Source organism: Bos grunniens, chromosome 3 (genome assembly GCF_055505025.1).
Source record: "Bos grunniens cultivar Pamir isolate PY7600 chromosome 3, Bosgru_T2T1.0, whole genome shotgun sequence".
NCBI lineage: Eukaryota > Metazoa > Chordata > Mammalia > Artiodactyla > Bovidae > Bos > Bos grunniens.
Genome location: NC_141167.1, coordinates 66,595,551 through 66,609,539, shown reverse-complemented (window position 1 = coordinate 66,609,539; position 13,989 = coordinate 66,595,551). Strand labels below are relative to the sequence as shown.

General features: G+C 39.4%; 1 long non-coding RNA gene across 13 annotated transcripts in view; it reads right to left on the bottom strand.

The window, feature by feature from the left end:
* Positions 1–13,989, bottom strand: part of LOC147375749 (uncharacterized) — a 56,643-nt gene that overhangs the window by 9,464 nt on the left and 33,190 nt on the right. For 2 of the 13 annotated variants that reach the window (XR_015160453.1, XR_015160444.1), the window contains exon 4: positions 10,104–13,079. The exons of 7 other annotated variants lie outside the window; for them this stretch is intronic. This is a non-coding gene — a long non-coding RNA (uncharacterized LOC147375749). Of the gene's footprint in view, positions 1–10,103; positions 13,080–13,989 lie in introns of those variants that run through there. 4 more of the 13 variants (XR_015160456.1, XR_015160447.1, XR_015160455.1 and 1 more) reach the window with 3 other exon arrangements.

Sequence of the window (13,989 nt, the reverse complement as noted above, 5' to 3'; positions counted from 1 at the left end):
CCCCACATTCTATGAAGACCTACAAGACCTTTTAGAACTAATACCCAAAGCAATAAATGCTGGAGAGGATGTGGAGAAAAGGGAACCCTCTTACACTGTTGGTGGGAATGCAAACTAGTACAGTCACTATGGAGAACAGTGTGGAGATTCCTTAAAAAAAACTGGAAATAGAACTGCCTTATGACCCAGCAATCCCACTGCTGGGCCTACACACCGAGGAAACCAGAATTGAAAGAGACACATGTACCCCAGTGTTCATCGCAGCACTGTTTATAATAGCCAGGCCATGGAAGCAACCTAGATGTCCATCAGCAGATGAATGGATAAGAAAGCTGTGGTACATATACACAGTGGAGTATTACTCAGCCACTAAAAAGAATACATTTGAATCAGTTCTAATGAGGTGGATGAAACTGGAGCCTATTATACAGACTGAAGTAAGCCAGAAAGAAAAACACCAATACAGTATACTAATGCATATATATGGAATTTAGAAAGGTGGTAAAAACAACCTTGTATGCGAGACAGCAAAACAGACACAGATGTATAGCACAGTCTTTTGAACTCTGTGGGAGAGGGAGAGGGGGGATGATTTGGGAGAATGGCATTAAAACATGTATAATATCATATAAGAAACGAATCACCAGTCCAGGTTCGATGCAGGATACAGGAAGCTTGGGGCTGGCGCACTGGGATGACCCAGAAGGATGGTATGGGGAGGGAGGTGGGAGGGGGGTTCAGGATTGGGAACATGTATACACCCGTGGCAGATGCATGTTGATGTATGGCAAAACCAATACAATATTGTAAAGTAAAAAAAATAATAATAAAAAGAAAAAAAAATAAAGAACTAATACCCAAAAAAGATGTCCTTTTCATTATAGGGGACTGGAATGCAAAAGTAGGAAGTCAAGAAACACCTGGGGTAACAGGCAAATTTGGCTTTGGAGTACAGAATGAAGCAGGGCAAAGGCTAATAGAGTTTTGCCAAGAGAACACACTGGTCATAGCAAACACCCTCTTCCAACAACACCAGAGAAGACTCTACACAGGAACATCACCAGATGGTCAACACCGAAATCAGATTGATTATATTCTTTGCAGCCAAAGATGGAAAAGCTCTATACAGTCAGGAAAAACAAGACTGGGAGGTGACTGTGGCTCAGATCATGAACTCTTTATTGCCAAATTCAGACTTAAATTGAAGAAAGTAGGGAAAACCACTAGACCATTCAGGTATGACCTAAATCAAATCCCTGTGAAAAGAAGAGAAGCAAAGGAGAAAAGGAAAGATATTCCCATTTGAATGCAGAGTTCCAAAGAATAGCAAGGAGACATAAGAAAGCCTTCTTCAGTGATCAATGCAAAGAAATAGAGGAAAACAACAGAATGGGAAAGACTAGAGATCTCTTCAAGAAAATTGGAGATACCAAGGGAACATTTCATGCAAAGATGGGCTCAATAAAGGACAGAAATGGTATGGACCTAACAGAAGCAGAAGATATTAAGAAGAGGTGTCAAGAATACATAGAAGAACTGTACAAAAAAGATCTTCACGACCCAGATAATCATGATGGTGTGATCACTAGCCTAGAGCCAGAATCCTGGAATGTGAAGTCAAGTGGGCCTTAGAAAGCATCACTACGAACAAAGCTAGTGGAGGTGATGGAATTCCAGTTGAGCTATTTCAAATCCTAAAAGATGATGCTGTGAAAGTGCTGCACTCAATATGCCAGCAAATTTGGAAAACTCAGCAGTGGCCACGGGACTGGAAAAGGTCAGTTTTCATTCCAATCCCAAAGAAAGGCAATGCCAAAGAATGCTCAAACTACCACACAATTGCACTCATCTCACATGCTAGTGAAGTAATACTCAAAATTCTCGAACCAGGCTTCAGCAGTACATGAACTGTGAACTTCCAGATGTCCAATCTGGTTTTAGAAAAGGCAGAGGAACCAGAGATCAAATTGCCAACATCTGCTGGATCATCAAAAAAAGCAAGAGAGTTCCAGAAAAACATCTATTTCTGCTTTATTGACTATGCCAAAGCCTTTGACTGTGTGGATCACAATAAACTGTGGAAAATTCTGAAAGAGATGGGAATACCAGACCACCTGACCTGGATTCCTGAGAAATCTGTATGCAGGTCAGGAAGCAACAGTTAGAACTGGACATAGAACAACAGACTGGTTCCAAATAGGAAAAGGAATATGTCAAAGCTGTATATTGTCACCCTGCTTATTTAACTTATATGCAGAGTACATCATGAGAAATGCTGGGCTGGAAGAAGGACAAGCTGGAATCAAGATTGCCAGGAGAAATATCAATAACCTCAGATATGAGGATGACACCACCCTCATGGTGGAAAGTGAAGAGGAACTAAAAAGCCTCTTGATGAAAGTCAAGCAGGAGAGTGAAAAAGTTGGCTTAAAGCTCAACATTCAGAAAACTAAGATCATGGCATTCGGTCCCATCACTTCATGGCAAATAGATGAGAAAACAGTGGAAACAGTGTTAGACTTTATTTTTTTGGTCTCCAAAATCACTGCAGATGGTGATTGTAGCCATGAAATTAAAAGACACTTACTCCTTGGAAGGAAAGTTTTGACCAACCTAGATAGCATATTAAAAAGCAGAGACATTACTTTGCCAACAAAGGTCCGTCTAGTCAAGGCTATGGTTTTTCCAGTAGTCATGTATGGATGTGAGAGTTGGACTGTGAAGAAAGCTGAGCACTGAAGAATTGATGCTTTTGAACTGTGGTGTTGGAGAAGACTCTTGAGAGTCCCTTGGACTGCAAGGAGATCCAACCAGTCCATCCTAAAGGAGATCAGTAGTGGGTGTTCATTGGAAGGACTAATGTTGAAGCTGAAACTCCAATACTTTGGCCACCTCATGTGAAGAGTTGACTCATGCAAAGACCCTGATGCTGGGAAGGATTTGGGGCAGAAGACGAAGGGGATGACAGAAGATGAGATGCCTGGATGGCATCACCGACTCAATGGATGTGAGTTTGAGTGAACTCCGGGAGTTGGTGATGGACAAGGAGGCCTGGCATGTTGCAATTCATGGGGTCGCAGAGTCAGACATGACTAGCAACTGAACTAACTAATAGCATGCATATAATGAAGAGAATGAGAAAGCGAAGGGTATATGATGGGGCCTTGAGAACACGACATCTCAGGGGTGAGCAAAGGCAGGATGTGACATGAAGGAGATGAGAGTAGAGTCAGAAAATCCTCTAGGAGTTTCAAGACACCATGATGTCTCAATAATGCAACAAATATGTGTGGAATACCTACACATACTATGCATTGTTCTAAGTGCTCAGTGTCCAGAAGTGAACAAAGTGGATAAAACCCATGCCCCATGCAGCTCTAGTCTAGGGTCAGGCAGATGATTAATAAAACAAAAACAGTCAAAGTCCATATATGTGTTAGATGATGGTAAGTGGTCTGGAGAAAAATAAGCAACAAATAAAATTATCAGGAATTGGGATAGAGATTGTTGTGCATTAAATTATAAATAGTGTATTCTAAGAAAGAGTCGAGATGAAGCTGATCAGCAACCTTGGTGAGGACAGGTTTAGTGAGATGAGAAGGGAACAGGAGACAGATTGGATAGTGGAGTGACTGGCAAAGGAAGGAAAAAGATAAAAAATGTAGTGTGTCTCCACATGGAAGTGAAAGAGCTGCAATGTGTATAGGTAAAGATATGTATCCAGGATTAATTTATTTAATTGGAATAAAAAGACAGTTCTTGTTTATAGATTGACAAGAAGAGAGAAGATAATGAAGGTGACTGAGGATCTCTCAGGTGGGACAAGAGTCTTGCATCTGAGGGAGGCTATTTTAATCAAAAAAGCAAAATGGCTGTCTGAGGAGGCCTTATAAATAGCTGTGAAAAAAAGAGAAGTGAAAAGCAAAGGAGGAAAGGAAAGATATACCTGTTTGAATGCAGAGTTCCAAGGAAAGATAAGAAAGCCTTCCTCAGCAATCAGTGCAAAGAAACAGAGGAAAACAATAGAATGCAAAGGACTAGAGATAACTTTGAGAAAATTAGAGATACCAAGGGAACATTTCAGGCAAAGATTGGCACAATAAAGGACAGAAATGGTATGGATCTAACAGAAACAGAAGATATTAGAAAGATTTGGCAAGAATATACAGAATAACTATACAAAAAAGATCTTCATTACCCAGATAATCATGATGATGTGATCACTCACCTAGAGCCAGACATCCTGGAATGTGAAGTCAAGTGGGCCTTAGAAAGCATCACTACAAACAAAGCTAGTAGAGGTGATGGAATTCCAGTTGAGCTATTTCAAATCCTGAAAGATGATGCTTTGAAAGTGCTGCACTCAATATGCCAGCAAATTTGGAAAACTCAGCAGTGGCCACAGGACTGGAACAGGTCAGTTTTAGTTCCAACCCCAAAGAAACGAAATGCCAAAGAATGCTGAAAACTACCACACAACTGCACTCATCTCACATTGCATTCATCTCACATGCTAGTCCTGGAGTAGGAAATGATGACCCACTCCAGTATTCTTGCTTGGAGAATCCCGTTGACAGAGAAGCCTGGTGGACTACAGTCCATGGGGTCACAAAGAGTCGGACATGACTGAGCGACTGAACACACACATACATACATAAAGTATGCTCAAACTTCTCCAAGCCAGGCTTCAGCAGTACGTGAACTGTGAACTTCCAGATGTTCAAGCTGAATTTAGAAAAGGCAGAGGAACCAGAGATCAAATTGCCAACATCCACTGGATCATCGAAAAAGCAGGAAAGTTCCAGAAAAACATCTGCTTCATTGACTATGCCAAAGCCTTTGACTGTGTAGATCACAATAAACTGTGGAAAATTCTGAAAGAGATGGAATACCAGACCACCTGACCTGCCTTCTGAGAAACCTGTATGCAGGTCAGGAAACAACAATTAGAACTGAACATGCAACAATGGACTTGTTCCAATTAGGGAAAGGAGTACATCAAGGCGGTATACTGTCATCCTTCTTATTTAACTTATATGCAGAGTACATCATGAGAAACGCTGGGCTGGATGAAGCACAAGCTGGAATCAAGATTGCCTGGAGAAATATCAATAACCTCAGATACTGATGACAGTAGATGACACCACCCTTATGGCAGAAAGTGAAGAAGAACTAAAGAACCTCTTGATGAAAGTGAAAGAGGAGAATGAAAAAGTTGGCTTAAAACTCAACATTCAGAAAACTAAGATCATGGCATCTAGTCCCATCACTTCATGACAAATAGATGGGGAAACAGTGGAAACAGTAAAAGACTTTATTTTGGGGGGCTCCAAAATCACTGCAGATGGTGACTGCAGCCATGAAATTAAAAAACTCTTACTCCTTGCAAGAAAAGCTATGACCAACCTAGACAGCATATTAAAAAGCAGAGACATTACTTTGCCAACAAAGTCTGTCTAGTCAAAGCTATGGTTTTTCCAGTAGTCATGTATGGATGTGAGAGTTGGACTATAAAGAAGGCTGAGCGCTGAAGAATCCATGCCATTGCACTCTGTGTTGGAGAAGACTCTTGAGAGTCCTTTCGACTGCAAGGAGATCCAACCAGTCCATCCTAAAGGAAATCAGTCCTGAATATTCATTGGAAGGACTGATCTGAAGCTGAAACTCCAATACTTTGGCCACCTGATGTGAAGAACTGACTCACTGGAAAAGACCCTGATGCTGGGAAAGATTGAAGGTGGGAGGAGAAGGGGACAACAGAGAATGAGATAGTTGGACAGAATCACTGACTCAATGGACATGAGTTTGAGTAAACTCCGGGAGTTCGTGATGGACAGGGAGGCCTGGCATGCCGCAATTTACGGGTAACAAACAGTTGGACGTGACTGAGAGACTGAACTGAACTGTACTGACTTTCATCTCAATGAGTGGGACATTTCATGACATCAGGAGACAGAAGGCAAAGAGCTTGATGCTCTTAAAGACAGTGCTATTCAGCATTCATACATTCCCACATTTCATTCCAGTCTTTTGCCTAAGGTGGGGTAACTTTTGTTGTTGTTCAGTCACTCAGTTGTGTCCGACTCCTTACGACCCCATGGACTGCAGCTCACCTGGCTTCCCTTTCCATCACCAACTCCTGGAGCCTACTCAAACTCATGTCCATCGCATCAGTGATTCCATCCAACCATCTCATCCTCTGCCTTCCCCTTCTCATCCTGACTTCAGTCTTTCCCAGCATCAGGGTCTTTTCAAATGAGTCCACTCTTTGCATCAGATGGCCAAAGTTTGGAGCTTCAGCCTCAGCGTCTGTCCTTCCAATGAATATTCAGAATTGATTTCCATTAGTATTGACTGGTTTGATGTCCTTGCAGTCCTGGGACTCTCAAGAGTCTTCTCCAACATTACAGGTCAAAAGCATCAATTCTTCAGCACTCAGCCTTCTTTATGGTCCAACTCTCACATCCATACATGACTACTAGAAAAACCATAGCTTTGACTATATGGACCTTTGTTGGCTTTATAGTAATGTAAAAAGTAATGTCTCTGCTTTTAATATGCTGTCTAGGTTTGTCATGGCTTTAGACAGTCATTCAGGCCATCCTGGAGCCCATGTCAGAGGAGCTGTCTTGTCCAAAGGTGCCCCATGGAAAGATCTATTTATATTTATAAAACTATGATTTTATAGTTCAAAATAATCACTATCACTTAGAGGCTTATTTTCCATTTTTTTCCCTGGGATGAATGCAGACTTGGGGGACCAGGATTTGTGTATTTGGGGAGTTCACTTTCAGTGATGCATAAATAAAGACTCAAACTGAATCATGTCACTGTACAGTAGAAATTAACACACTGTAAATCAACCTTACTTCAATATCTTATTTTTAAAAAATAGAATAATTTAAAAATGAATATTTAAGTTTCTGAAATCTGTCAAATCTTCAAACATTTTCCTCTCAGCTTTCAGTTTTTCTTCTTCTGATAATCACTGAATGTTAGCATGAGCAATAATTTTGGAGAAACTAAAACTGTAGGAATGTAAGACACTCCTCTGTGTTGAACTAGTGAACTAGGATTGCACAATCCAATTACTCTTTTACTACATCTGTTGTCTTCTGGATGGTCATAGATGGGAACTGTGCCATGGAATCTCTGTGCACTTTGGATCATCAACCACTTTGCCCAGAATATTCTGAGTGGATGACAAGACATTAAAAGTGTTAATTCCATTTTCAGCAGTATCTTGGTATAAAGTTGACTCTTTGGCAATGGCATAATATGAACCAACACTTAAATATTAGAGATTCATTTTTTGTAAAACTGTCAAAAATAGAGTCTTAAAATGACAGATGAATCAAGAAAGATTTTGACCTATGGCCAATTCATATTGATGTTTGGCAGAAACCTACAAAATTTCTGTAAAGCAATTATCCTTCAGTTAAAAAATAAATAAAGTAATAAAAAAATCTTGACATGGAGAAAATTCAGGAACCAAATTTCTAATTTAAAAAATTAAATATACCCATTTCCTTTGGCATGTGATGACATGCAACCAACCACATTTTTTATGGAAAATCTGTCTCTTAATATGAGTTCATATCCTCTCCTTCCCAATTTGAAGTATTAAAATATATTCTTCTTTTAAGATATCATGGTGAAATTAGAGGATCCATATTTTGGGGTATTCAAGGTGGGACGTGCCGCGGCTTTCCTGCAACACACCTGCGTATGTTTTACTGGGATCTGTAAACCAAGGGAGTAGGAGGGGAATAAGCAAATAGACAGAGGTGGGATTCTAGGGGTCAGCCCTAATCTGCTGTAGTCATCTAGCAGCTTGTGGAGAAAGAGTTTGAAAGATGTGCTGGGACATGAGTCATGGACTTCAAGACAGGTAGAGTCTTAAAGGTTATTATTAGGCTTGACCAGAGCTGTGCTAGAGGACCATCTCTCTGATGGCAGGAGGAGAGAATAAAGTGGATATTAGAGATAGAGATCAAAAGGCTGTTGCTATGGATTAGAAGGCATGATTGATATAGTTCTAACACTGAAGGCTTATGTGAAAGGGTCATTCAGGGATTCAATTTTCTTTCAGTTTGATATCCTGTACCCACTAAGATATTTTGCTTACCTACAAGGTCAGAACTTGACTACTGTGAAATCTGTAATTCAGACAATAAGAAGGGAAACACAGGTTGGCCAAGTATAGGCTCAGCATTCTACAGCTCCATTCCACAAAGACACACATGTGCTTCTGCTCATATTCCACTTTCAAACTTAGTCATGTCCAGATGTAGCTGTGAAGTGCTGGAAAAATATAATCTCTGCTATTTTTCCATTAGCTCACTTGTAGAACAGAATCACACAATATTTAGAGCTGAAAGGTATACAACAATGCATGTGTGTGCTCAGTTGCTCAGTTGTGTCCAACTCTTGGCCACCCCATGGACTGTAGCTCACCAGGCTCCTCTGTCCCTGGAATTTTCCAGGCAAGAATTTTGGAGTGGGGTGCCATTTCCTCCTCTAGGGGATCTTCCCAACCCAGGGATCAAACCCACATCTCTTGCATCTCCTCTGGTGGCAGTCAGATTCCTTACTACTAGCACCACCTGGGAAGCCCCATATATGAGCATGGCCACTATTAAAAAATAGGAAATAACAAATATTGATGATCATATGAAGAAATTGGAGCTCTTGTGAATTGTGAGTGGAAATGAAAAATTATGCAGTTCCTATGGAAAACTGTACAGTGAGTCCTCAAACAATTAGAGTTATTGTATGAGCCAGAAATTCCTCTACTGGGTACATGTCCAAAAGAATTAAAAGCAGTATCTCAAAGAGAATTATTCACACTGAGCATTTTTCACAATAGTCAATGGGTGAAAATAAACCATATGCCCGTATCCACAGATGAATGGGTAAAAAATTGCTGTAGATACACACAAGGAAAATGTTAGCTTTAAAAAAGAAAAATCTTGCCACATGCTATAACATGGGTTGACCATGAAACCATTATTTTAATTAAAATAGCCCAGCTACAAAAGCGAGCAATACTTTCTGATTCCACTTACATGAAGTATGTTAGATAGTCCAAACTCATATAAACAGAAGGTGAGATGGTGGTTGTGAAGGGCTAGGGTAAGAGGGTAATGGGAAGCTGTTCAGTGGGTATAGAGTTTTGGTTTTGCAAGATAAATAAGCTCTGGAGATCTGTTCCACAATGATGTGAATATAATTAACATTTAAATATATTTAATTTGTACACTTAAAACAGTGTAAAATTTGTTATTTTTAATTACAAATAAATAGGAAAAATAATAAGGCAAATTCTAATTTGAATTTGAAAAGAATGACAGAAAACTACACAATAATACTGAAAGACTAAAAAATGGTTTTAAATCAAGTAGTGATCCATACTCAAATATAAAAACAATTAACTAAAAATAGTATTTATAAGTCATTTGTATTTTCCTGTTATATGTGACATAATCCCAATTATGGAGGAATTTCACAGTGATCTTAATTTTCACTAATAATTTGTGGGTAAGACCAAAACACATATGCCAAAGAATTCACTAAATTATTGAAACAACATATAAATGATGATTATTTGAAGTGTTTTACTGAGTTTACTAGGATGAACAGGCAGGACAGAATAGATGGTCGAGAAATAAAGTTAAATATTAATTAGAACTATCAGGCTATTTTAAAAAATACTTAAAATTCAATCTATTTCCTATAACTAACCTAAAAATAAATTCCTCATGGGGTAAAGCTTTAAGTGTTCTAATCTGAGATCTTGAGACTACTATGTGGATAATAGTGCTCCTCCCTCCTATCCTTTCCATTTCTTTCTTTTTATTATTTGAGTACAAGTCAATCTCACCCACTAGATTAAGCTGTATTTAGGGCTATGACTATGTCTAATTGATCTTTACACACCCATCTGCACCTAGCACAGGTGCACACAAGTACATATGTTTCCTACACATACACATATATTGCAGACTATTTTCTCATGTGCTGTCTTGATTCCTTTGTATATGAGACTTAGTGCCTCCAGCTGAATAACATCCCTGGTATTGAGTACACTAGAACAGGCCACATGAAGTTTTTCACATGTCAAGCACTTTAATATAAAAACATTCCAAACCTAAAATTCAGAGTCTGTTTTATGGAAACTAAAATTTGGACAGCATTTGAAAACATTAAGCATTTATACACATACAAAGTTTAATGCAATAATACTAACCTGCAAATTAACTTGATCTGTGGCTATTTTTAGAATAATGTAAATATTCTAGAGACTGCAACTCCACATATACAGGAAAGTGAGGAATTACAGCTTCCTCCTAGCCAGCATTTAGAAAAAAAATGTCCCTAGGAAATATTTCAAGCAGCTTGAGAGACACACACGCACACACACACACACACACAAAAACAAACACAAAACTGCACGTAACCCATTGTGCTAATCAGGAAGGAGCTGGTTTCCTAACATCTAGTCCATTTCTGAGAAACTAAGCTTGCTTTTGCTTTTGACTGGCATGTGTTCAATAGAACAGTTGCAAGCTGGCCTTAACTGACAGAAGAAAGTGCTGTCTCATAAGAAAAAGTAGAGGAGAGTCAGAGACATTTTACTTTATAACATCACTACTCGGAATGTCACAGTTAGTATAGTGAGTGAGGCCACAGCACCACAGTGTTTCAGTGCACTTTTGCAAATACAGAGCCATGGCAGGCAAAGGGTGAGGGGGATTGAGTTACAAACCTCCGTTTATATAATGCATAAACCACAGTAATGTAATATACTGAATAAGCTGTATGGTCAATGATACTTTAATAACTTTGCAAGGGGACTGATGGTTACAGATTTATTGTGATGATCATTCCATAATGTAGCATATGTCAAGTTATTATGTAGTACACTTGAAACTAATGTAATATTGTATATCAACTATATTTCAATCAAAAAGTTATTTTATAAAATGTAAGAAAAATATATCAGCATTCAGTTCAGTTGAGTCACTTAGTTGTGCCCAACTCTTTGTGACCCCATTGACTACAGCTTGCCTGGCCTCCCTGTCCATCACCAACTCCCAGAGTTTACTCAAACTCATGTCCATTGAGTCGGTGATGCCATCCAACCATCTCATCCTGTCTCGTCCCCTTCTCCTCCCGCCTTCAATCTTTCCAAGCATCAGGGTCTTTTCCAGTGAGTCAGTTCTTCACATCAGGTGGCTAAAATATTGGAGTTTCAGCTTCAGAATCAGTCCTTCCAATGAATATTCAGGACTGATTTCCTTTAGGATGGACTGGTTGGATCTCCTTGTAGTCCAAGGGACTCTCAAGAGTCTTCTCCAACACCACAGTTCAAAAGCATCAATTCTTCAGCACTCAGCTTTCTTTAGAGTCCAACTCTCACATCCATACATGATTACTGGAAAAACCATAGCCTTGACTAGACGGACCTTTGTCAGCAAAGTAATGTCTCTGCTTTTTAATATGCTGTCTAGGTTGGTCATAACTTTCCTTCCAAGGAGTAAGCGTCTTTTAATTTCATGGCTGCAGTTACCATCTGCAGTGATTTTGGAGCCCAAAAAAGTAAAGTCTGTCACTGTTTCTACTGTTTCCCCATCTATTTGCCATGAAGTGATGGGACCAGATGCCATGATCTTAGTTTTCTGAATGTTGAGTTTTAAGCCAACTTTTTCACTCTCCTCTTTCACTTTCATCAAAAGGCTCTTTACTTCTTTGTTTCTGCCATAAGGATGGTGTTATCTGCATATATGAGGTTATTGATATTTCTCCCGGCAATCTTGATTCCAGCTTGTGCTTCTTCCAGCCCAGAGTTTCTCATGATGTACTGTGCATAGAAGTTAAATAAGCAGGGTGACAATATACAGTACTCCTTGACGTACTCCTTTCCCTATTTGGAACCAATCCGTTGTTCCATGGTCCAGTTCTAACTGTTGCTTCCTGACCAGCAAACGGATTTCTCAGGAGGCAGGTCAGGTGGTCTGGTATTCCCATCGCGTGAAGAATTTTCCATAGTTTGTTGTGATGTACACAAAGGCTTTGGCATAGTCAATGAAGCAGAAGTAGATTTACATATACATAAAATATAAAATATATAATTTTAAAATGTAAGTAAATTAACAAATAAATGCTTTACATAAGCATTTTAATATTTCTTCTACACTTCAAGTTAGCAAATGGTGTTGTTACTCTCATATTTGAAATTGTTTTATACTTAGTCACATATAATACCCATTGAGCTTATACTGTCAGTCAAACTGTGTTTTAAGTGCTGGAGATACAACAGTTGACACAAGGAGTCAATGCTTTTATGAACCTGAATTTCAGGTAGTCATCAGTTCAGTTCAGTTCAGTTCAGTCGCTCAGTCACGTCCGACTCTTTGCGACCCCATGAATTGCAGCACGCCAGGCCTCCCTGTCCATCACCAACTCCCGGAGTTCACTCAGACTCACGTCCATCGAGTCAGTGATGCCATCCAGGCATCTCATCCTCTGTCGTCCCCTTCTCCTCCTGCCCTCAATCCCTCAGGTAGTCATAGGGAAAAGTAAAAAGAACGAAAAAAAAAAAAAAAACAGGATGATAGGATGGAGATTAGCAATCATGGAAGACCTCCATGAGAAGATACTATTTAGCTGAGACCAGTAGAACAAGAAGGAACCAGTCTTGCCAAGACCTAGCATAAGACAGGTTCACATGCAGCAAATTGTTATACACAGATTGCTAAGACAAGAGCAACCTGAGTGTGTTCCAACAAGTGAAAGTGCAAGTGTTAGTCACTCAGTTGTGTCTGACTCTTTGTGACTCCGTGAACTGTAGCCCACCGGGCTCCTCTGTCCATGTGATTCTCCAGGCAAGAATACTGGAGTGGGTAACTATTCACTTCTCCAGGGGATCTTCCAGAGCCAGGGATCGAACCGAGGTCTTCCACATTGCAGGCAGTTTCTTTACCATCTGAGCCACCAGGGAAGCCCTTCCAGCAAATGGAAGACCCAGATAAATCATATTTTTCAAAGCAAGTTGAAGTACTTCTTACCCAGAGACACTTTAAAAGATAATAGCAAAGAAGAAAAGAAAATAATTTAACAAATAGAATTATTTGTTAAATAATAATAAAACAAAATAATTAAAACAAATAATTCTATTTGTTAAACTTCAGACACTGGCTTCCAGGTGGGGAGAAACACCAATGTACCATGAGATCAGAAGAACTTATAAATATTTCCCTTCCTCCTTGAATATCTCCCTTCCTCCTCACTTTCCTATTCCCTCCTTCAGAAGCCCTGTTGAAGAGGAGAAAAAGAAGAGTTTAAGGGCAAATACAGTTTCAACTTCACATCCCACCTCTACAATGTGCTTAGTGAATTTGACCAGGCATATTATTTACCCTCCCTCAAGGCTTCTTGTTTTTTCACTGTGAGATGGAGACAAGACCACTTATTTTGCATGATTATACTCAGGACTGAATTAGACTTGTAAAATGTGTGCCCTTAGAACAATCAAGAAATAAAGCTGTTACTTCTACTGCTATTCACTGAACAGACAAGGAAAGGCAATATATTGAAGAGGTTAATCAGGAGGGGTTGGAAACAAGAATGATTTGGTTCAGATTATTTACAGTGCTCTAATATGAGACAAGATATTAAATATTTCTGTGTCTCAGTTTCTATAAAATGGTAGGGAAATGTCTGTTATGAGATATCAATATTTAACCCATGTAGAGCCATCAGCACAGCGCATGGAACATGTGTGCAACACAGGGAACTCCTTTCTGCCTGGGCAGTTGGTATTAAGTTCCAGGGGCTGTGTGTTCATAAATATGTAAGATGTGTCTTTTTCTTCACTTATGGCATGTATAAATGAGGAGACAGGTCCACTGTGTGTCCATTATTTAAGAAAATTAAACCTAAAAATTAATATGCTTCCTCTTCTAGGTTTCCTAAACTGATCCCCAA